The 23,020-nt window shown below is 40.6% G+C and overlaps 1 long non-coding RNA gene across 1 annotated transcript in view; it reads right to left on the reverse strand.

The window, feature by feature from the left end:
- LOC141755648 (uncharacterized) overlaps window positions 1–23,020 on the reverse strand; it is a 104,719-nt gene that overhangs the window by 78,475 nt on the left and 3,224 nt on the right. The window contains exon 2 of the long non-coding RNA XR_012591314.1: window positions 21,685–21,796. This is a non-coding gene — a long non-coding RNA (uncharacterized LOC141755648). The remainder of the gene's footprint in view (window positions 1–21,684; window positions 21,797–23,020) is intronic.

Genomic DNA, 23,020 nt, shown 5'->3' on the forward strand with positions numbered 1-23,020 from the left:
GGGAGTCTTTAAGTTGTTGTAGTTTTCACACTACATGACTGACCGGTGACAGGGGGTCACACACTACAAGATCTTTCACCGGGAAAAATCCCTGATGAGGTTTCCAAACTACGTTTCGTCACGCACGAGAAGTGACACGGGTTGTACATGCTTGATGTTGTCGTTGGCACACATGTATACAAAATAGCCTGTTTCCACATGTCTTTACTATTTCCTCTATGTAGTTTAGACACTGTGTGATATTCATGCAAACATCCAACACTCTATGTGCAACAACAACTTTGGTCCGTGTTACAAATGCAACACATATAGTTAAGTTCCTATTGTTACAGGCGACCCCTCTGCCAGGTTTCCTCTCAACCCGTGTCTCATGCTCTCATTGGCTGTAGCTCCCTGACAGATTCCCCGACAGGTCCAGATATTTAGCGTGCCAGATATCTGGAATGCGTCTGCGATACACCAGCAAGCCTCTCGGCTAGCGAGTGGAAAATCAGGTCTCAAGTCATGTAATGTGTGAACTACGCATAAATTTCACTGTCAGGGCAGATAACTTCAAAAATTGAAGCACAGAAAAAAGTCGGGGGTCCGTTGAAACCCCCTAAGCTAAATTCCATACATTAATTTGCATAATTAAACTAAGAATGCAGCAATTAAATAAAAATATACATTGGAATACAATTCAAAGGCTTAATTTCAGGAGAGACCCGAGAATTGTTGTGGTTAGGTTCTTCATATATACATTCTGTGGAACAAATATATAAAGCTTGAGGCTCATTATTCTAACTGAGATTTAAAAATGGGAGTTGTTTTGGGCAATGCTTGTTATAATCATTTCCCTAAGTGTCTTTCAAACCAGGAGAAAAAGCAGAGTAAATGTATAAATCCATTCTATAATCCTTCCCCTTATCTGTTGCTTTGAGGAAGGTCAGCATAATACCACACACCTTCAGCACAAGCTCAGATAGAGATGAATACAGCGGGTGGATGTTTGTAGTGTGTTTTAGTTTAAGCAAGAATATAATCAATTGCTCAACTTCTCTTCATCTCTCTCTGTTTCTTTTTCATGTAAGAACACATTTTCATATACAGTAGACACAAACTAAGACACACACACAAGATGAAAAAACTTGGCTTTGGATGGAAAGTCATTAAACTTAGCTGCTTAGAGCTGTTTTTTTTTTAATTGCGGCAACTAAACAGGCTGTGGAGAAAGACCCCAAAAAAACGTATAAGCAGAAAGGGGACAATCTACTTAGCTGATACACATGCACACAAACAAGCAGTCATCAGAGTTGACATATGCAGTACAGTGTAGGACTGTGAATAGTGCTAGCATAGACTATTTTGTTAAGAATCCTTCTAAAGTTATTTTCTCTTGGCTGTTACTTCTTAAAGTTGGCTCGTATAAGTGTTACACAGGTCAAAGCAACCCAACAAAAGATCATCTTACCTCTTGAACTCCTAAGCTGCTATGTAAGACGAGTCCAAAAAGGAAGAAAAGGATTCAGATAAACTCTTTAGGAAAGAAATTATTTCTGAAGAAAAATCCTTCAGAAAACAATTTCAACTCAAAATTAAAAGTATCACATTTTATGCAGTGTCAGGTGGAGTTTTTTTGTTGGCTTTCAAATACCAAAAGATAAGTAAGTAGATGCACTGTACAGATGTTCAAATATGCATCCAACTTCATTGTTTCACTATGTTTCCATTTACATTCCACTAAAGGATATGACCGAAAAAGTGTTTTGGCACACAGTCCTAATCTTGGGATCCACGACAAATCGCCCCCTGGTGCATCCTATCAGTCGGAGCTCTGCAGAAATGCATATTTCCGATGTCTTTGTGCAGCCTGTTGTTTATCCCCAGGCTCCTTAAATATTCAATCATGTTCTGCAGCGACCAGGGCGGGAGAGAAAAAAATAGATATGGGAAATCATATTTTATGGTTTCCAGGGAGGAAGTCAGTCTCAATTCTGAATATGTTCCAGGAATTGATGTTGGATGCTGCTGAATAATAGACGGCCCTATTGGCAGTAGACACACCACATCTCTCCCGTTTTAATAAGAGGACATCAGCTTGTGCGCTACAGTGACAGCAAACAATTATAACACCAGGAACTTGATGCCAAGACACCATCGATCTGGTAATTGTGAAGTTTAAGTAATGGTCGATCATTGTTACTGTCCACTGAGAATATTTTATGAGGGCCATATTTATCTCATAATATCACACAGTCAATACAGAGTTTATCTTTTTCCGACATGTACAATATGAGCCCATGCTATCTGCGCTGCACCATTCTTGATTGCAAACTTTAATTAAAACCTAAATTAGCAAGCCTGGGAAACTCAGAGCACTTCTACCAATTCACTGACATGGACAGATTTTGACGAAAAAAATCTATCCAATATTTTTAGGGCTGTCAAAGTTAACGCATTAATGCAACTTGCAATATTTAGATTGTACAGGGCTCAGTTTTAAAGGTAGAGTGAAGATACTATCATATGAAACTACAAAACCTAATGAATCCATTGGTACCAACCATGTCATACTAGCTTGTCACAAAGGAGCCTAAATAACGCTACAAACTTACGCAAAATTTTGGCGAGGAAAAACTGGCATGGCCATTTTCAAAGGGGTCCCTTGACCTCTGACCAAAACATATCTGAATGAAAATGGGTTCACGAGTCTCCTTCAGACATACCACAGCACACTGACAGCTGTTGTTGCCTGTTGGGCTTGAGTTTACCATGTAATGATTTGAGCTTTTTTTAATGCTAAAACAGTACCTGTGAGTAAAGTCCCTCGATAAATTAAATTGCTTTTAAATGCCTGACTCTCCGTGGAAAACTGTTGCTTATTAGTGAACCGCTGAATGGTCAACAAACTAATTTTAGTGACTTGAATGCTTAATGGCTAACCGTAAAGTAAAGGAATAGTAAAAGAGCAGGTAGCTCTCAGCGGTCGTGGGAAGCTCAGAATAATTAAGCAATTTTCTCCCAAATGTTGAAACAAACAATGCTCAACTCAATATTTTAGGCATATAGGTTAGGATATATTAGTTTTTAAGAAACGTATGACTCATAGAAAGAGATTCGAGAGGCTGCTGCCTAATTGGTGCCTACGCTTTAACATCAGTTTGAAGCGTTACAGCTGATTTTCTGCAGTTTGGGCCTGGAGGAGGAGAGTGTGAAAAAAGACGTCTGAGATACAGTCGGTGCAAGCCAGTAGAGACAGCAATATTAAAAGCAGAGTGAAAGACGCTGTTAATCATCCCATAGGTGTCTGAGTGTCCATGTGCACTGACCCCTCTTCCCACCCATGAAGTAATGAAAGCAGAAGTCAGTGTGCCAGTGTCCTGATAGCACCCCTCTGTTCCAGGACAGTGGCTGTGCTCTCGCCCTCAGGCCCTGAGCAGGATCTCTTTATTCCGCTTGGATCCTCTTCTCTTTGCAGCCAGCTGCTGCCCTACTTGGGTTTCTCATTCTGTGCCTATGATTGCCCCCTCTGCTTAAAGCCTGTGCCACTTTTCTAAGAAGGTTATTTGAATCCATTCCACCTTGAATAATTGTGCAGGTCAAAGCTCTGTGTGGAGGCGCACATTTTGAAAATGGTTGGTTATGCAGGTTTGACTTCAGTTTCGAGCATTTGAGTAAATTGGTTCATTTGAAATTGCAGCAGATAGGGTCTCCGTCTGGGTATAAATGACATACATTGATTTCTTTCTTGCAAAGTATTTCTCACTCATCTTGTGAATAAGCTGTCTTTTTAGTATTCAGTTTGGGCACCTTGTGCAGTAATTGAACCAGTTACATCAGCATGGGCCATTTAACATTACTCAAGGAGGCATGCAACTCATTATAATAGGCAGAGGAGAGAATGTTGAAAAAGGTGTAGCATGAAGTGATGAAGCAAGAAGTGCGTTGTATTTATCATAAATACAATCGTGAGGGAACAGAGAAAGATTGCAAGTGAAACATGAGCCTTGTTATGTATTCTGCACCAGGCAGTAGATTCAGCAAAACATTCTGTCAGACGTCAAGACGACCCTCATTAAAGCTCTCTTGGCATTAGCATTAGCAAGGTGAGGTATGTGTAGCTGGTAATAGATGTGGCTCTCTGCTCGTTAGGCGACCTGAGGTCCATTTGTCAGGATTTAACGGGTAGCTGTGTTCATTAAGAGCAGATAAGCTCCGGAAAGAAGGTTAACCGATAGAGCAGAGGTTATTCCTTTCACATATCCGTATGAGGCGTTAAGTGAGTTCTGTGTCTTGTTTCTTTTCTGTTTCACTCAAAGTTAACATTTGTAACATGTTTATGAGCACTTGCTGAGACTTACACTATGATTAACTGCGACAGGACAAGCGGTGAGTCAGACGTACAATGTAATATAGAGAGCGATGACAGACGGGGACAGACAGAAAGTGCAGTCATGAAGAAACACAGTCATTCTTTGCAGTCCCTTTAGTCCTTTACTGTCCAACCCTGATGCAGTGGTAGAGACACACAGCTCCTCTCTCCTGCATAATCAGCACCTCCAGCCACTTTCTGCCTGAAATGTTTTCCCCAATTTCTCATTTTGTGCTCGTCAGAGTTTACACCTTCAATTCTACCTGCCCTCCTCTCATCTCATGCAGTCTACTTCTATATTCATCAGCAGACCTGGCTAATGTTGTTCCGCCGGTCCCTCTAACACTGACATTTTCCTTGCAGACTTCAGTGTGGACATAAGTTCCAGATGTGTCTATGTTTTTCAGTTTGAGGAATGTGTATGTGTATATTTTGTTGTGTTTGGGAGTGGAAAAGAAAAAGGGCAAGGTTCAGCAAATTCAATAGCTATGCTGGCAGTGAATGACCTTTACAATAAATGCATTCCTTTTTTTCAGGCAGGTCGGGATAAGCAATTCATCCAGTCAGCCGCAATGAAGCAAACTTAAACTTTAAGTTAAACTTCAACGTTAAGTCTACTTCTACCCTGCAGGTAAACATGAACTCGGGGCACGGGAAACAATTTCTGTGCAGCCAGGCCTGAATACAATGTGCATGCGCGCACACACACATACACAGTGCTACTCTGTGAACCAAAATAATGTAAAACCTTCCATTTCTTGGGCTGGTAAGCTATAGGCCAAAGTCTAATATGGGTTGGGACTCTAAATTGGCACACGTCCTGTTCTGGTAGGACACCAAGGACAGGAGAAGTACGCTTCCATAATTCCTGGTCTAAGCATGATAAATTAAAATGGTTAAAGTGACAGTAGTGTGATATAATATAATAAAATATAATAAATATATAAACAGAGTCAGCAATCTATGCTAACAGTGTACAGCAGGCTGATATGATTTATTAGTGATAGGCCTACCTAGTGTTTATATTAATATACAGACAGGCTCAGACTGGAAATTCAGACTGCCAATTCTGGCAAGAAAGGCCGGCCCAAGCCACCACCAGCAATGTGGAAAAATAAATTGTGGGAAAAAAATTGGCCTGTCGGCCCCGGCCACCTTGATGTTGGAACAGCCCATCTAGTTAGAGGTTACACGGTCCCAAAATTGTAAATAGGCTACCTATACGGCAGGTGCAGTGGTACCGACCATCGTCACCTCCCCCAATCCCTTAAAGTGAATCCGTTCAGAGGACAAGCGGGAAATAATCAAATGAAATCAATACAAAAAGAGCAGAGTTGAATTAAAAATAAAGGACAGAAAAAGCGAAAAGGTGGGAGCAGAAGGTCGAAGAGAAAAAGATGAAAATTGCCAGGGCTGAATTTTGTTCCCAGTCCAACCCTGTATAGGGAAGTAATATAAATATAATATCGAATGTGATGCAAAATATATATACTTTTTCCAAAAGTTACTGAGACCAACTTAACGGAAAAAAAGCATAGTTTCATAATTGTTTCACTTCACATGTAGCTGCTTAGTACATCATTGACTCAGCCACTTTGGTGAACTGCACCGGCCGCTTGCTTGCATTTTGTGTTACTCTCGCATCATTTCTCAGAAGGACTGTTTCAGCACGATGTGCATCAGTGAGTGTGAAAGCGTCCCTAAAATGATACAAACAGGGACTGGAACTAACTTTATTTAGAGATGGGTGGTGAAAAGGACATCTGTGATGATGTGAGTGCTTTATTAGAGCAGAGTTTGGCATTGTAGTTTAGTCCTGCTCTTGCCAATGGGTCCAGTTTGCCGTGAAAATGCTTCATTCTATTTGCGAAACCTTAACCAGCCATTACTTCCCCCGCCACGCTTCATCTCAGCACAGACACTAAGTGAACAGGGATATAATGGTGGCGGTTAACCATGTTTAGGAAAGTCTTAGAAAATGTCATTAAATTGTCCAAAGGTGGCATTTAGAAACCTATTTCTGGCTGTCAACGCGGTGGATGCTGGCTGACGTTTGCAACCAGCCCTCAAAACGGCTGTTAGGGTTTTGATGAATGCCACAATAATGTCTGAAGTGAGTACACTAAAGTCATTGTAATTATTACCTCCTTCCTGTCTTCACAGGGTTGGGGGTGTGAGAAGAGACCTATCACATTATATTATCAGCTGGCCTGTCATGGCCTAGGAGGAGTTGGATGACTCAGAAACATAATAGACTCAATTAAAATGTGTGTGTGTTGTCATATGTGCTACTGCGTGTATGCTCGTATAAATTCAATTTCCTCATAATTTCCCCATCACGGCAGCAAAGATTCCAATTACTTATTCATGACATTTAATGGAAGCAATCTATCCAACTCTTAAGTGGGTAAAAATGGCTGTTGAGGATTCTTACAGGAAATAATAAAACAGATATCAGTCCAAGCTTTTTATAAAGTCACCACTGTATTAGACCCATCTTGTTATGCTTATAGAAAGGTCTGAAATGCTTCAAACTGCAAAAGTAGGTAACAAAGCTTCAAGCAGTTTGTTTGAGTGGACATAATTTCATGGTGGCATTTTGTTCAAAATTACCTATAACTTGTTTTTGTGTGCCATTTCTATAACAGGCAGTGGCATTTTCAACGGAAATGACAGGAAAACAACCACTGCAGCTATTTTCGTTGCAAAATAGCTTTTACGCTGAATGATCACATACAACAAAAGGAAATACGTTTTTCTTGTTTTAGACGAAGAAAATGTCACAATAACTGAATGTACACTGTGTAAATTGCACAGCGACCTGCAATAAAATGTAGTGCTTTCGTCCCATTAATAGTAAAGAGTTTGTGCAGTATGGCCTCTACCCACTATACTCTGAGAGAGCCATATAAACCAGCATTAACAGAATGCTTTCCAGTAATAAAGATAGAGTCTTTGAAGGAGTGAGCTGGCAGCAATGTAAACTCCAGAGGTTGCTTTGACAGCATTGTATCCTCACAAACATGTTAAAACACTTTTACATTAAAGATGGCAAGCAACAGAGCAAAAGCAGCAGTGAAAGAAATTAAATGCAGTGCACATGGAGTTTTGGTCAAGTCATAGTCAAGTCAGCACACTGACACACTGACAGCTGTTGTTTCCTGCTGCCAGTTAGTTTGCCATGTTATGATTTGAGCATATTTTTTATGCTAAATGCAGTACTAAATGTTGTTAATTGATTTCCAATAATAAATATATACATACATTTGCATAAAGCAAGCATATTTGCCCACTCCCATGTTGATAAGAATATAAAATACTTGACAAATCTCCCTTTAAGGTACATTTTGAAAAGATAAAAAATGTGTGATTAATTTGGGATTAATCGTGATTAATTATGGACAACCATGCGATTAATTGCGTTTAAATATTTTGAATCGATTGCCAGTCCTAGTAAGTACAGAGACATATGCACTCAACTGTTGGTATGATGAGTACTACTGTTTTATTTTGTCTGCGATTAGCAATAAATAGAAGTTTGCTACTCAAGAAATATTTTTTGGGTGTAGTTTAAATCACTGTCATTTTAATAACGCAACCCAGCTGCCACAGACATATTAAGGCCAGTGAAATTGCATTTTGTACTTTCAGTAATTACAATGTTTGGAAGAGCAAAATTGTTGAACATCACTTTTTGGGCAGGGAATATTATTTTGAATGATATTGTGATTAAGGCCACTCTTCTCTTGGCCCCCTGTCATTGACGCTGCATGCCAACTACGAGTAAAGTACCTAATAAGTAAATTATGGATCATTGCAGGGATGCCTGCGAAGAAGAATGTAATTTGGATTGATTTTTTTTTTCTTATGAAATAGTAGCCCAGCATCCACAAAGCCTGAAACTGATACCTTGCAGATAAATTGTTCATCAAGTGAAAGAGCTGGGGGAATCTGAAAAAAGATACATACAGAACAGGCAATAAGTGGCACTGATGTATTTTGGCCATCTTCCATGGAAGTAAATTGGATTGTTAAGGTAAGCCAGTGCCTTGGGCTCTCTCTCCAATCTACAAAGCTGCCACCGCCACCCACATTTGTATTGAGACTCTCCGAAATGGATTGTTTGTTATATTGTGGTTATCCAGACAACAGTTTGGAATTGGAAGCAGTATCAACTAAATATCTTCATCTCTTGTTTTCCTATGAAATTGGTGTGAAAAAGAATTCCTCCTCAGACTGAGAAGATAAAAGATATCTTCTCTCCAGATAAATGTACCATTATGGTTGCTTCTTATCCTGTCCTTTGTTTTATAACCACATTTATTCAATGAAAGGAAAGGAAATGTAAAACAGAGGGGGCAATGTCAAGTGCCTCTGTCTTGCTCCCTCTTGACTTGTGTGCTTTGGCTGGAGTGATGAAGTGCCTCAGGAAACTGGTTTGCTACTAAACCCATCACATATTTTCTTTATGCAGAATATTTAACCCTCATCTGTTTATGTTGGTTCGCTTGTTCCCTGTGCATTCAAGCATGAGATAGAGTCTCGTTTCAGATGTAGAATACCATCGTTTACACAGCCCACCACTCTCAAGATATCTCTGTTGCTGTGCAATGTTACAAAGCTACGACTTGCTATGTAGGATCTATTCATGGTCTGTAACCAAGGCAGCTCCAAGGTACTTGCCTGAAGATGTAGATAAAGAATGTCACCTCCCCATGATTGCTGGAGCGACTACACGCACACGCACACACACACACACACACACACACACACACACACACACACCACATTCAAAGAAAGAATTGAAACAATGTCCACATCAGCCAACCATGACAAGCCTGACAGGTAATCTTGGGAGAGCAAAGAAAAGGGCATTCAATATGTCTCTGCCTTGAGTCATTGTGTGTCCAAATATGAAGATTAGAAATGGATTTGGTCATGTTGGTGTGTGGAAGACCCAAAGGCCTCGTTCAGTGTGGAGACCCTCAAGCCTCACATCAACCTGCAATGAAAATCCACAGCAGGGATGAGAAGGATTTGCGCATAAAAATGTTTTTAAAGAATCTTATCATGTAAGTGTTTGATTATAAAAATAAAATCAATACTCACAATCAAAAGAGTAATAATTAGGGCTGTCAAAGTTAACGCGATAATAACGCGTTAACGCAAATTCTATTTAACGCCACTAATTTCTTTAACGCATTAATGCAATCGATATTCCAGAGGTTATACCAAGCTTAATTTTAAAGGTAGAGTTAAGATACTGGCATCATATGAAACTATAAAAACCTAAGGAATCCATTGGCAACCATATCATACTAACTTGACGAGAAGGAGGTTAAATAACACTCCAAACTGCAATGGCCATTTTCAAAGGGGTCCCTTGACCTCTGACCTCAATATATGTGAATGAAAGTGGGTTCTATGGGTACCCACGAGTCTCCCCTTTACAGACATGCCCACTTTATGATAATCACATGCAGTTTTGGGCAAGTCATAGTCAAGACAGCACACTGGCGGCTGTTGTTGCCTTTTGGGCTTGAGTTTGCCATGTTATGATTTTAGCATATATTTTATGCTAAATGCAGTACCTGTGAGGGTTTCTGGACAATATTTGTCATTGTTTTATGTTGGTAATTGATTTCCAATAATAAAAATATACATACATTTGCATAAAGCAAGTATATTTGTCCACTCCCATATTAATAAGAGTATTAAATACTTGACAAATCTCCCTTTAAGGTACATTTTGAACAGAAAAAAAATGTGTAATTAATTTGCGATTAACTATGGACAATCATGCGATTAATCGCAATGAAATATTTTAATCGATTGACATCCTTAGTAATAATGTTTTTCATATAAGCATTGAAAATATCAGTATCAGGTTATTACATAGTACATGCAAAGAGGGGGCACTTAATTATACTGCCTCCATGACTCACACCTTTTGAGAGATTTTGAGACATTTGATCAATGTTCTACTCTGAATCTAAAACAAACACTACTAATTCCTTTCTTGTGCAGGCATAGGATGCTGGTGTTAATTCAACTGAGGCCCATCTTCCACATGATTAGACAGTCACAATGTGATATTATTATGAAGAATAGACCTCAGTGTGCAGTATATTTGCTCCCACACAAACAAGAACCCTAATTTACATGGTTAGAAAATGAAGCGAGAGGAAAAACATCACTCTAGTATTTTCTGTGGTCCTCAACACTCCAGACACACACACACACACACACACACACACTTATAACCTGGCATGCATCCACCCACTTGTGTGGAAAATACCCACACCCACACTCACAAAGAAGGCAAAACTCAACAACAACTAATTAGTTTACAGACATCCTTCTCCTGGAGAGAAACGAGTTGTGTGGGGGGAACGGAGGAGTGTGTAACATCAATTCATCTTTTCCCACTGCGAGGAGATCTGAGCCCATCGCATTAGCATGAAACAGTTGTTGAAAAAAACAGCAAAACAAAGCAGCGGGTTCCCAGCTTCCCAGCACAAATCACACATTGGGCTTAGTCGCATGCTACTCTACAGCTTGGCTGGAAAACAAAAACAGCTCACCAACACAGGGGTGTGCAGGTTTTCACGACGCATTGTACACCAGCGGTCAACACAATGCACCAGCAAACACAAGGGCAAAGACAGCACCTGAAGTGGACTCCACTTGAGAGTGGATTAGAGAAAAAAGACGACAATTTGCTATGTAGCGGTGGCTGGCAAGAGGGAAACTGGAGATGTACCATATACATGATACCACATATATGACAACGTATTGAAAAACACTTTAAAACTACGTTAGACTAACGTTGATTGAATTTTTGTTTTGCTTTTTACTTAACTACCTTGATACTTTGCCTCACGGACCGTCTGCTTTCCGGCTGGATACCTGAGGCTGATGCTGCGTGCACAATGATAATGTGGCGGGAAAAGGAAAGTCATCTCTGAATGAAAAACAAATGTGTGTCTGTGGACTGATAATAATAGTCACGTAATGCCCCCAAAATGAAACTTTTTCCGATCCTCAACCGGCTCCTCATGCAGACCGGCGCCCGTCTCCCGCCATGCCGCTACCAGGTGAGAGAGTGAGGAGCTTCATCAAAGGGGCGCCATTCATCTGCATGCACGCTTGCCTCGCAGAGCCGGCCAAAAATGGCAACGCCTCACCCTCGGTGAGGGAAAAGGCAGAAGAATTAATTGGCAGCGAGCCAATAAATAGGGAAGCGGTCCGTTTCATTACTTTGTATTCATGTAATAAATATACAAATGTCAATTAGATGGTAATCTGCATGAGAAATGATGCACATCAACAAATATTCAGTTATAATAATCATCCACTTATAGTGATCAATTTGACCCAGACAGACGTGATCACTATAAGCGGTTTCCACTGTACTGTAAGAATGTGTGTGTCGGCGTTCCTGTCTGTATTTGTGGTTCGTTTTTTTTCTGTATGTGAAAATGCATGCACAACCACATGAAATTGTATGTGTGAGTACATACAGTACATCTCCTCTTTATATCTCTGATGCTTTTCTCACTCTCAGTTCTTTATTGTTTGGCATAAAATGTTAAATTTTCCCCCAAAGCCCAGAAAATGATTCGTAACGTGCTGGCAGAATACGAAAAAGGCCTGAAATCATTATCTTTACACAGCGGGGCATTCAACAAACGCTATCTTTTCCATCCCAGAATATCAGGTGTCACCATGACAACCTGCTCTGACAGACCCTGTCATTGGCCGGATTAGCACAGATCAGTGTTAGCTGCTCGTCTGATTGAATTCAACTGGGCTTTCTGATACCTTCTGTTGTCTTTGGTAAACAGTGGTTTGTACAGTCTCAGACAGGGATAATCCTGTATATAGGGAAGGATTAGCCTAAATCAATAATGACCCCACACTGTGAGCATGTTATGGTAACTGGGATCTACCTTACAGAGCTGTTTGGGTGCATTTACCCAGGTTTTGTTTCAAAATCAAGGTTAAGAGCTTTCAGGATGCAGAGGTAAATCTGTGGATTACTGTGGAAGAGATGAGGAGGTTACCCAACAGAAGAGCTCACAATCTGTTTCACACATTCAAGCATTAAACCAAATGTGTCGTTTCACTTGTCGTCTGTTTCAAGTGAATTGAACAGATTCTCATTCATGAGCTAAATTAAAAAGCTATAATTAGGCTTTGAATGAGCCAGTTAAAAATTCAAGCTAATGCATGCGGTCCCGCTCTTTGTCTGGCATCCAGTGAAGCTAAATATTCCTCTCATTTACTCAACACTAAAGCCCCGTCGGCAAGTCAGCATTCTCACAGGTCCGGCCAACTAATCAATAAACTTGTCAATCAAGACTACACTCGCATGGGAACAGTAGTTGTCCATATATGGAGGCTTTTCCACATGTGATGTAACATCACCAGACAGCTCTCACTCACCCTAGCTCACTCATTAGAAACAAAGGGTATAGAAGCAAATTGGGACTGAAAACGCCAATGAGTCCATGGCCATGGACGTATAAAGAGATGTCTGTATATCAGAGGATCATTTCTTTTGGAAGTAAATCAACTTCGCAGTACGAAGACTTAAATAGCCCTCATTTAAATCAGTATGTCCTAGAAGTTATAAAATTAACTAATAGCCAAATCCAGAGTTATTTTCTTCGGCATAATGAACGTGCATCAGACCCACAGGACTGCACCGCCCTGCACGCTCATATGACATATCAAGTCAAGTCAATTTTATTTGTATAGCCCAAAATTACAAATCACAAATTTTCCCTGGTAGGCTTTACAATCTGTACAGGATACGACACCCTCTGTCCTTTACAGTACGACCCTCACATCAGATAAGGAAAAACTTAACCAAAAAAAAAACCTTTTAACAGGGAGAAACAAAGGAAGAAACCTCAGGAAGAGCAACAGAGGAGGGATCCCCCTTCCTGGTTCTGCCAGCTTCCTGCTAGTTGTATGCGGCTGTAACAATGGATATATTGGCTGTAATTAAACACTTTTATTATCTTATATTACACCCATGAGCTGTATGCTGTGAGCCTGTACTGTGGTGGATGTATTAACGTCTCTGTTCCCAAACAACCGACTATCAGCCAGTAGCTAATGCTGTTAGCATGAAATAAACAGAATTTAACGTAGTTGTAGGCTATTTATTAACATGCACGGCAAAAGCACATGGCACATCCTCTTATACATCCAGGGTCTGTGGTCTATTGTACATCGATTTTGGAGGTCTTTGACATGAAAAAGTTTAAGATTGCTCTTAAAATCTGTGTGCTGGATTTTTCTAACTTCCATTCATGTCCATCGCTCACTTTATGCTCCTCTGGGAAGCAGCTGGGCAAAAAGTTTAATAAATAAATAAGTACGTGAGTAAATAGCTATGATAGTCTGCATATTTATAATATTTTCATTGTTCAACACAGGCCATTTCAGTAGAGACATTAAAATTATGACAATAGAGTAAAAATAATTTTGTTTTACTTTCGTAAAGCACTTTGTAGACATACAGGATGAGATGAAGGTGCGGGTTGTTTTCTCGTTTCTACCACTTTGGATTTAATCCAGTGAACAAACTATCAAAACGTACACGGACCTCGGATATGGACCATTAGGTGATTGCTGCAATGTTTCATAATCATAAGACTCTCAGGGCCGGCTAATTCACCTGCAATCATTTCCTAAAGTAGGTTTTAACACAGGCACAAAGGCCACATAGTTATCAGCAGGCAGATGAAATAAGACTGTGTGTCTGCTGAATACATCCAGAAACACATTTGCACACATAGATTACATAGAGCAGACACTTTCTCTTTTTCTCTGCCTCTCAGTCTCTCATTTAAGCTCTCTCTCTCAAGCTGTCTCAAGGTCATAAACAATTATTGTTTCCTTCCTGCTGTGCTATTGGTGTCTTCAACACATTGTGATAATTAACAATTAACCTTTAATCGACAATGCTTGTCAGAGCTCACACTTAACATGTCCATTAGCTTCATGTCAGCGCACAGCCGATATTAGCAGCCTGCACAGACTTAATATCTCACATAATCCAAAGTACACAAAGTCTGACCTTCTAGCTATTGAACAGATGATTAACCTTTATGCTCATTTAGCCTCTGGTTCGCTTCATTACTTGATGAAATTTTAATTACAAAGCTGAAATCATGTTCCGAGAACCCTCCGTAGAAATCCATATCTAAGTACTCCCTTGAAGACTATCAGCTAATGTGCAAATTGAATCCATCCACACGTTTTGTCTTAGTTCGCTACTAGGGACAAGAAAACTTTAGCTGGAGTTAAAGGAATTTGGCAGTTCAAACTTTTGTCTGAAAAATCTCCTGGCACCCAAACACATGTCAAGAAAAACTCTTGGCCGTCAGTATTTGTCATATTGTGAAATCCCCAATGCCACAAGTTGTGCATTATGACTGTTCAGTGGCAGCAGGAGCCCATATTTAATGGTTCTTCAAGCCTCTTCGCTGCTTCAGGATTCAGAGCTTGACAAGGAATTCTCCAAAGCAGATGTTGTTTTCAATAGTTAATGGAAAGACTGAACACATCTCCCAGAGAAGAACTCAAAAACCCCAAAGCTATAGACTTGTAATACACCCGGACAATATAGGCACACAACTACACACAGCTAAACAAAGCTCTGCGTCGCATCAAAGCACACAACATGCAAGCTAATGCAACCGCATTCACATTTGTATTAATTCAAGTAAAAATTCAAACATGCATCCACTCACAGACAGGCATAGTGTAAATGTATTCACACAGGAGCACATTACTGATTGTGGGGCAGTGAACTTTTTTTTTTTGTGTATATTTAGCTGTTTGCTCCACTTTTGCACTATGGCTTGTCCCTCGTCAGCAGAAAACAGAGTGTGCAGAGGAGACAAGGCTGGCATCTCTGGCTCAGCTGATGCCAGTGCACAGTGCTTCCATTGTTCACCTGCGGATTTGGGAACAAAAACAAGGTGTTGTGTCGTGTCATCCCAGGCCTATTCCTGTGAAAGGATAACCTGCTTTCCAACTGCAATCTGTATCACACACAGAGGCCCGATTCCCAGTTAATTCTCATTTAGACTTCAGGAATGGAAGGAGCTATGAGGAAACATAGAGAGGGCCTTAAGCCGGATTGGTTTCAGCTTTATTTCAACATATTTCAAGAGGGGGGAAAATGGAAAAGTGGGGCAAGACTTTCCGTGGCAACTCTTGTCATCCATGAATAATGGAATACAGATATGTGGAGGGAGCGAGGGGGTGAAATTAGGAAAATTAAATTCCAGCCATGAGATTTTCATTTTGAAGGCTGTTATCTTGTTGCTTCTCCCGTGCTTAATGAAAAACAAAAAAACATACTCGTAGTAGAGTAAATGCAAGTACTATTTCATTTTCATAACTTCTCCCCACACCTTAGGACAGACGTAATGCTGTACAATACTGATTTGCTAGGGTCACGGACTTATACACTGTTGATCCAAACAAAACCATCTTATGTAAAGGCTATTTTGAACTAGAAAGTGTGCCCTGATTGTGTTCTCCATATCCCATACTGTATGAACATTTGTATCATAAGCTAAAATGCAACATTATTGTGTTTCAGAGTACACTGTCACACCTGACACACAAAGAAATATCTGACAGTTGAATTCTGCTGGCTTACTACAAGGAACTACAGTACAGTGAATTGATAAGATGTGATGTAGGTCGTCGACCTCATCAAGAAGTGATACTGGGAAACAGAGAGGGACGAAGGAAGAGGGAAGAGGGATATAAAATATGAGAGAAATGGACAAACATCTAGATCAGATCTATGACAGTGTGGGCATGCTATGCCATTTTCAATGGAATGTGAAAAAGCGAATACTATACTACAATATTTCAGCTCGTTCTCATTCCCAGAGCGTAAATTAAGAGCAAAAGAGACACACAGGGCGGGCGAGAAGTGAGGTGGACAGGCCCAACAACACAGGGCTTTCATCCAGGAAACCACTGTTCATAAAATAAGGAATAATTCGACAGCATTATTCATATTCAACAATAATTATTATTCGTAATTCTCGCTGTTTGTTATGTGTAGAGGTAAGTGTGTGTACAGTAGTGTGGCAGCGTCACCCTATTTAAAACTATAAGATAATAGTGTGACTATCATTTACTATGTAAATTGAAAAAAAAAAATTAAAAAAAATTTAAAATAACAAAAATAACATCAAACATATGCACACAAATGCCACTGGCCCACCGGTCGTCTATCTTTGTAAATTGACATATAGAAAAGGTTTCGACCTCTGATCTAGATTTTAAATGGAAGCTGAAAGTTGGCTTGGAGTAGGGAGGGAGCTTCAATTTAACTATGAGCAATGCAGAAAGCTTGGCAACATCTGCAGAGTAGGTTAGAGATGAAAAGGAAAAACGAAAAGAGGGAGAATGCAAAGAAATACAGAATAGCAAGAGGTTTAGCACCTCAGATTGCACAAGGAGACAGGATAACTTCTAACCGGCAGCCACAGGAAATGCCAATTAGAGAAAATGAAGACAGCGAAGGCCAATGATGGATAGCTCCTGTACTCACTAGCAGACAATTGAAAGCATTACTCCTTCAGTTATTATCAAAAACTCTAGCGGGAGACTGTCTCTGTCTCAGCTCACATACTGTATTACAAAGCCAAAAGTATGAGTGAGGAATATGCATCACAAGTGATTCATATTCAGTTATTCACAATAGAACTGATTATGATTGACTGAATCAGAAGTGGCTGCCACCAGCTGACAACTTGATCCTCTGCTTACCTTTCCTTTCTTTTTGGCTTGGGCTATTTTATTATTTCTGCCTATACCGTAGAATCATTGCTACTTCCCTTCCTGTTTTTCTTTTTGCATTCTTCTTTGGTTTTGCACCGTTTCTACTCAATTTACTTCCTATTCTTTCAAGATAAAAAATTGTATCTCAACAGCCTTGTTTTTAGAAGGACCACAATGTATTTTCAGGTTTAGTCAGACGAGCTCATTGAGTCTTTCAGATGAATTTAAAACAAAAACAAAATCAGCAGCTTGGAGGTTTTCAAAAATGCACACACACACTGATACGCACACATACAGCTGTACACACTCTTTAGTGACAAGTCAAATGAGCATATCAAACCTCTGTCATGCAAAACTCCTACCTACATTATTCACTGACATCCTCTCCCTTGTTTCTCAAGTGGTAGCGTAGCTACCTGTTCCTTTGACACATGACATCTCCCCTTCCTCCCATCAACCTGCCTGCTGAATTTGACAGGCTCTTTAAAGGCCTCTGTGAGTTGTGTTTTGATCATTAGCACCCCATTTGTCAAAAAGAATATGATATGCATATTCTGAAAAGAACTTGGGGAAAAGCTGAATCCCATGCAGCCTTTTCTCTGTGGAGCAAGTTTCCTGCTCTTGTTGGGGAACCAGATACTCCAAGTATACTCAAACTGAGTTGGTGTCGCACATTAACTGTCAGACATACTGCAAATGTCTATGCAAAAACACCCGTCCCTGTTTCTTAGAGTTTGCATTGTCAACTAGGATTTTGCAGATTCATGATCACTTTGACTTTTGAGAATTGAAGAGTACAATCGCCTACTGCGCTGTAATGTCCCCGCTGATTTATATTATTACCTCCACCAAGGCCAAAGGCCTAGGGAGGAGGTTATGTTTTCACCTGCGTTGGTTTGTTGGTTTGTTTGAATTTTAATAACTCCGCTCAGTCTGTGCATTAACACCACAGGCTTTAAGACAACTAGGCAGGAATAAAATGATGAACGTGATGTCAATCAGCATGAGACACTTGACTTAACATAGTTAAATTAATCAGTGGCGGCATGTGCGCTCTATGCAATATAATACAAACAGACAATGCTTTTTTCCTGACAAAAGCTTCACACTGTGCTCTGTGAGGAAAGTTGCGTTGGAAACACACCAAACAATTTTTCTGCGGCCGGGAGGTGTGTTCACGTGTTTCAGGCGGGAAGAAATTCTTTGTAACATAGGTCAACATGTCACAGGAGTCACAGTATATGTTAACGGATTCCCTGCGGGTATACTCTGGTTAAACTATCCCCAACTTTTAGTTTGGCAGTACTTAACAGCAGAATCACAAGGCCACAGCCTGCTGAGCTCGTAGCGGCCACCGCATTGCAAAGCAGCTCGCCGCAGCTCGCCGCAGCACACAATCTGCCGCTGCTTGGTGTGTTTTCAGCGTTAATGTTATAAAAGGCTTACATTTTGATAATTAAATATTAGCCATATAGTGTAGATAATCTAACACTGAGCTGTCAATGTTGTTGTTGTGTCATTCATCAAACTGAGCCTATCCAGTGCTATCTTTAACGTCGTTTTTGTCACACTTTGAGAGAGTTGAGTCCGTCCACCCACACCCCCAACAACGATATCCTCGTCCATCGCAATGTTTCACTGTATACATCATCATATTCCAATTGCCTAACTGTAGCATGCAGTATGTATAGTTGGTTCATGAATAAACTTGACAACATGGCTTCATTACAGAGAACCATTATGAAGACAGAAAAAAATTAATTTCATATACACATCCTCAGGCTAGTTTGGATCGTGTTTCTGAGCCTGTCTAACATAGAGGTGTAATCATCATTGGATTTGCAACCGGCAGGCGTATTTTGTTTTATAAACATGAAAAACAGTGTGTAAAGCCAGAGTTTCAGTCACTCTTGTTTGCTGAAAGTGACAATGAGCAAAACACCTGCGAGCACATTTATCATGCCAAAAGTTTAGCCTCATTTAAACATCAAAACATCATCTACATACCAAACTACTATCATTATGCAAAGGTGATTAAAAATCATAGCGCCTGTGGTATCAGAAACAGTTTTTGTAATATCCTCTCTAATTTCAAAATATGGACCACATAACTCCAGGTCACATGTTTCTTTCAGTGACTTATCTAAAATTCAACCAATTCTGCTGTAACTTGGTGGACACTATATTCAGAATATTACTCTCAACATGCTAATGTTGTGACAACTGGGCTCCAAGCATCATGGCCAAGAGCGATCTTTTAATAATTCAGAGTGTTTCTTATTCACAATCTGCAGGATTGTGGCAAACTGTTGTGGTGCATCAACCACAACCTGTCAGCCACAGAGGTGTGATGAGCATTAGATTTGCCTCACTGGCAGATGGTTTGTTATGAAGGTAAAGGTGTGAGGAAAAAACACCTGGTACCTGAAAACTTTCCAAATCACACATACAGGGAAATACTGTATGCAAATCAAACTGCAATCATTCGGCACAGAATTGAGGTGGTTATTATTTATTTTTCCTATACACAACACAACTCAGCAAAATGTCCTTTTCATATTTTCCAGAAACCTTTCAGCCAATACAAAAGGCCCATCAACTTTCATTAGCATCTGTGTTCTGTGTTTACAAGTGGCCTGATTGGTTCATACTGGCATTGTGGCAGCAGAGCTCTAAACATCGTGACCAGGAATGTCAATGACCTGCCAGCAGCTAATGGTCCATGCTGTAATGAAACTGGGAAGATGCTGACTGATTCCCTGCACACCTCCCACTGCTCTAATTTCAGACACACCGATTTCGGTTGTCTCCCTTCGTTAGTCCTTGGCCCTGACCAGGCCTCATAAATGAGCCTGTTACAAAGAGGTGTGGGACATTTAGTCTTAGAAAGCTTGGTACAGCAATCTTGGCTTTGGAGAGAAATGCATTTGAAATAGGCGTACTGCAACAATACAAATTTATGTGTGCAGTATCTGTAATAGCCATATAAGTGTAAAGAAGGATAATAAATGTTAGCAAATGGGTTGGTGCAAATGCCTTTAAATATGAGTATAAAGGAGGCAGATGACTGATAACATAAGGATGACATAAGAAAAGAGGGAAGAAATAAGAGACGAGTTAAAACGAAACATAGGATATAAATTTGAAAGAAGCTATTAATAGTTAAATCAGGGCTGAATAACAGCAAAGGGTCACAACTTGAAAAGTTGTGGATGCACTTTGCCATACTAAGGCTGGCTCTTAATGAAGTACATAAAAGTGATATAAGAAAGTATACTTGATATATTAGGTTATGCTCTCTATTTCGTTTTTTTTTTTTAAAGCCAACAGAAGAAAATGCTGACATGGGACAAATGCCTAGCATATTCCCTGAAGCATCCAAAATTAAAACCCCAAGTCGTAGCCCTGCCAGAAGAAGCCCCAGTGCAGTTAGATACTTAAAATTAATTGTCAAAGAGAGGGCTAGAACGGTGCTAATGCTAACTCACCATGTACACTCAGCGTATTTTGGAAATCTGAAGTGTACTGAGGACAATAAACTTCCGCAGATAAGTACTGCAAGGGAACTGTTAAAGCTGGGAGGTTCATTAGGATACGAGTTTAACTTGAGTTTGTGTGAGCTGGAACGTTTACATAGAGGAGCACTGTGTAAGCATATCAGAGATTCAGCTGCTGCCATAATAACAATAATGAAAACAGAAACTGAATATAGTATTCACCTGATCTGTTTTTGCTTCTCCCCTCTAGGTTGCTTGCCTCGTACTCATCCTCTCTTTCCCTGACTCCATCTCTCTGGAGTCCAGCCTGTATCCCATATCCCAGACAGGTCCTGCAGTGTCCTGCCACCCCCGTCCTCAACATCTGTTCCCCAGCCTCTATGCCCCTTGCCTTGTGCCAGGGGCAGCTACCCGCCAAGACACCCATACCACCAGCTCTGTTGCTGCCTGCCAAGCATCTGATCAAAGGGGACAGCTGTCGAACGGATCTGCATGCCAGCCAGCGTTGATGCATGAATGAGAAACGGGCAGAGGGTGGGACAAAATAAACATCCAGCACCATCAGCACCACCGTCCTATCCAGGGTTGGATAGTTGGTTGGTGGACAGCTGAGGCCATACGGCCAAAGCCTGGAGGAATCATCGTAGTCTGTTTTTACCCACAGCAAAGAGAATTAGCGGATCACAGATGGTGATGCTTGGGGGAGTATAAGGACATGGGGACAATTAAATTAAATAGATTCCATATTGTCTGTTTTTCTGTGAGAGGCTCATATACACAGGAAAGAGAGATCCTGTAGTGTAGTTTTACTCTGCATGTAGAGCAGAGTACTGACAGGGTCAGGGTTTGATTGCCAATGAGGTCACTTATACCTCAAAGGAGGCACCAGGAACAAGTGTGGAACATGGGCAACCATTGGTGTTTCAGGGTGTTAAAAATAGAATAGAGGGAAGATATTCATTGCATCAGATGTTTTGTTAAACTTAACATACTTGCTTAGTTACTTACCTGAGCATGCATGTGTAGATGATCTGGTCTTAAACACCTTGCAGCAAAGTCTGTGTTGTTTGAAGTTTGGAGTTGAGGTCCACCGCTGTCTTGCCACCAGGTTGTGTTTAATCTAAATTAAATTAAATAAAATTAGCACAATAGTTACAGACACTGGGCTTCTACACGTAGACCTCTTCTCAGCAAAGCATTTAGCTGACTGAGCTGGTCTGTGCACTACTGAGTTAAATAAAATATTCAGCTGTAAATAAATCTATCAAATGAAATAAATGAGTTCCCACAAAATTATTATTGATAAATAACAGAATATACAACAACTTGAAGACAATGGAGTAGAAGCGCTGCTGGGTCTCTGTGGTAATCACATACAGGTGCTCTTTGGATCCTTCAGGTGTATTGGGATCATTCAGTCTTGTGAAAGGCTCATTGCATGGGTGGAAAAGAGTACAAAATGCAAGTCTCCCTCAAAAATAATCCAAGGCACACTGTAGTGTTTGAACAAAATTAAAATGCCTTTATTTTACATGGCAATAATTGTTTAAAATGACCAACACGTTGCGACCAACATAGGTCTTCATCAGGGTAACTGTGAGCATTCAGCAGTAGCTTGTACACCTATATTGTGTTATACTAATCAGTAGAGTGGGAGGGTGGTTCTCCATCAATGAGCAAGCCTATTGGTGGAAAAACAAGGAAATGACACATCATCAACAGGGAGGAGAAAGAGAAGAAAAAAAAGAGGTTAAACAAATGACTAAAATAAAGACAACGAGAGCTGCACGCAGCTATGAAAGGGCCCTCGCCCCTGCTCGCGGGTCGGGGTTGCTGGCGGGACGCCGACCGACGCGGCCGGGCACCGCGAAACCGAAACTCTGACGAGCGCCACGACGCCTGCCGCAAGGCTCTACGACAAGCGGTTCACGAGTTATGAAGGGGGGCGTGGCTAATGTGTAGGGGGCGGGCATAACATTCACCAATGAAACAGGAACTCTCTGCTGAGTGATATGACACATCCCACAAGACTCTACGACAAACGGTTCATGAGATATGAAAGGGGGCGGGGCTAATGTGTAGGGGGCGGGCATAACATCCACCAATGAAACAGGCACTCTCTGCTGAGTGATATGACACATCCCACAAGACTCTACGACAAACGGATCATGAGTTATGAAAGGGGGCGTGGCTAATGTGTAGGGGGCGGGCATAACTTTCACCAATGAAACAGGCACTCTCTGCTGAGTGATATGACACATCCCGCAAGACTCTACTACAAACGGTTCATGAGATATGAAAGGGGGCGGGGCTAATGTGTAGGGGGCGGGGCTACCCTTAACCA

Source organism: Sebastes fasciatus, chromosome 18, assembly GCF_043250625.1.
Source record: "Sebastes fasciatus isolate fSebFas1 chromosome 18, fSebFas1.pri, whole genome shotgun sequence".
NCBI lineage: Eukaryota > Metazoa > Chordata > Actinopteri > Perciformes > Sebastidae > Sebastes > Sebastes fasciatus.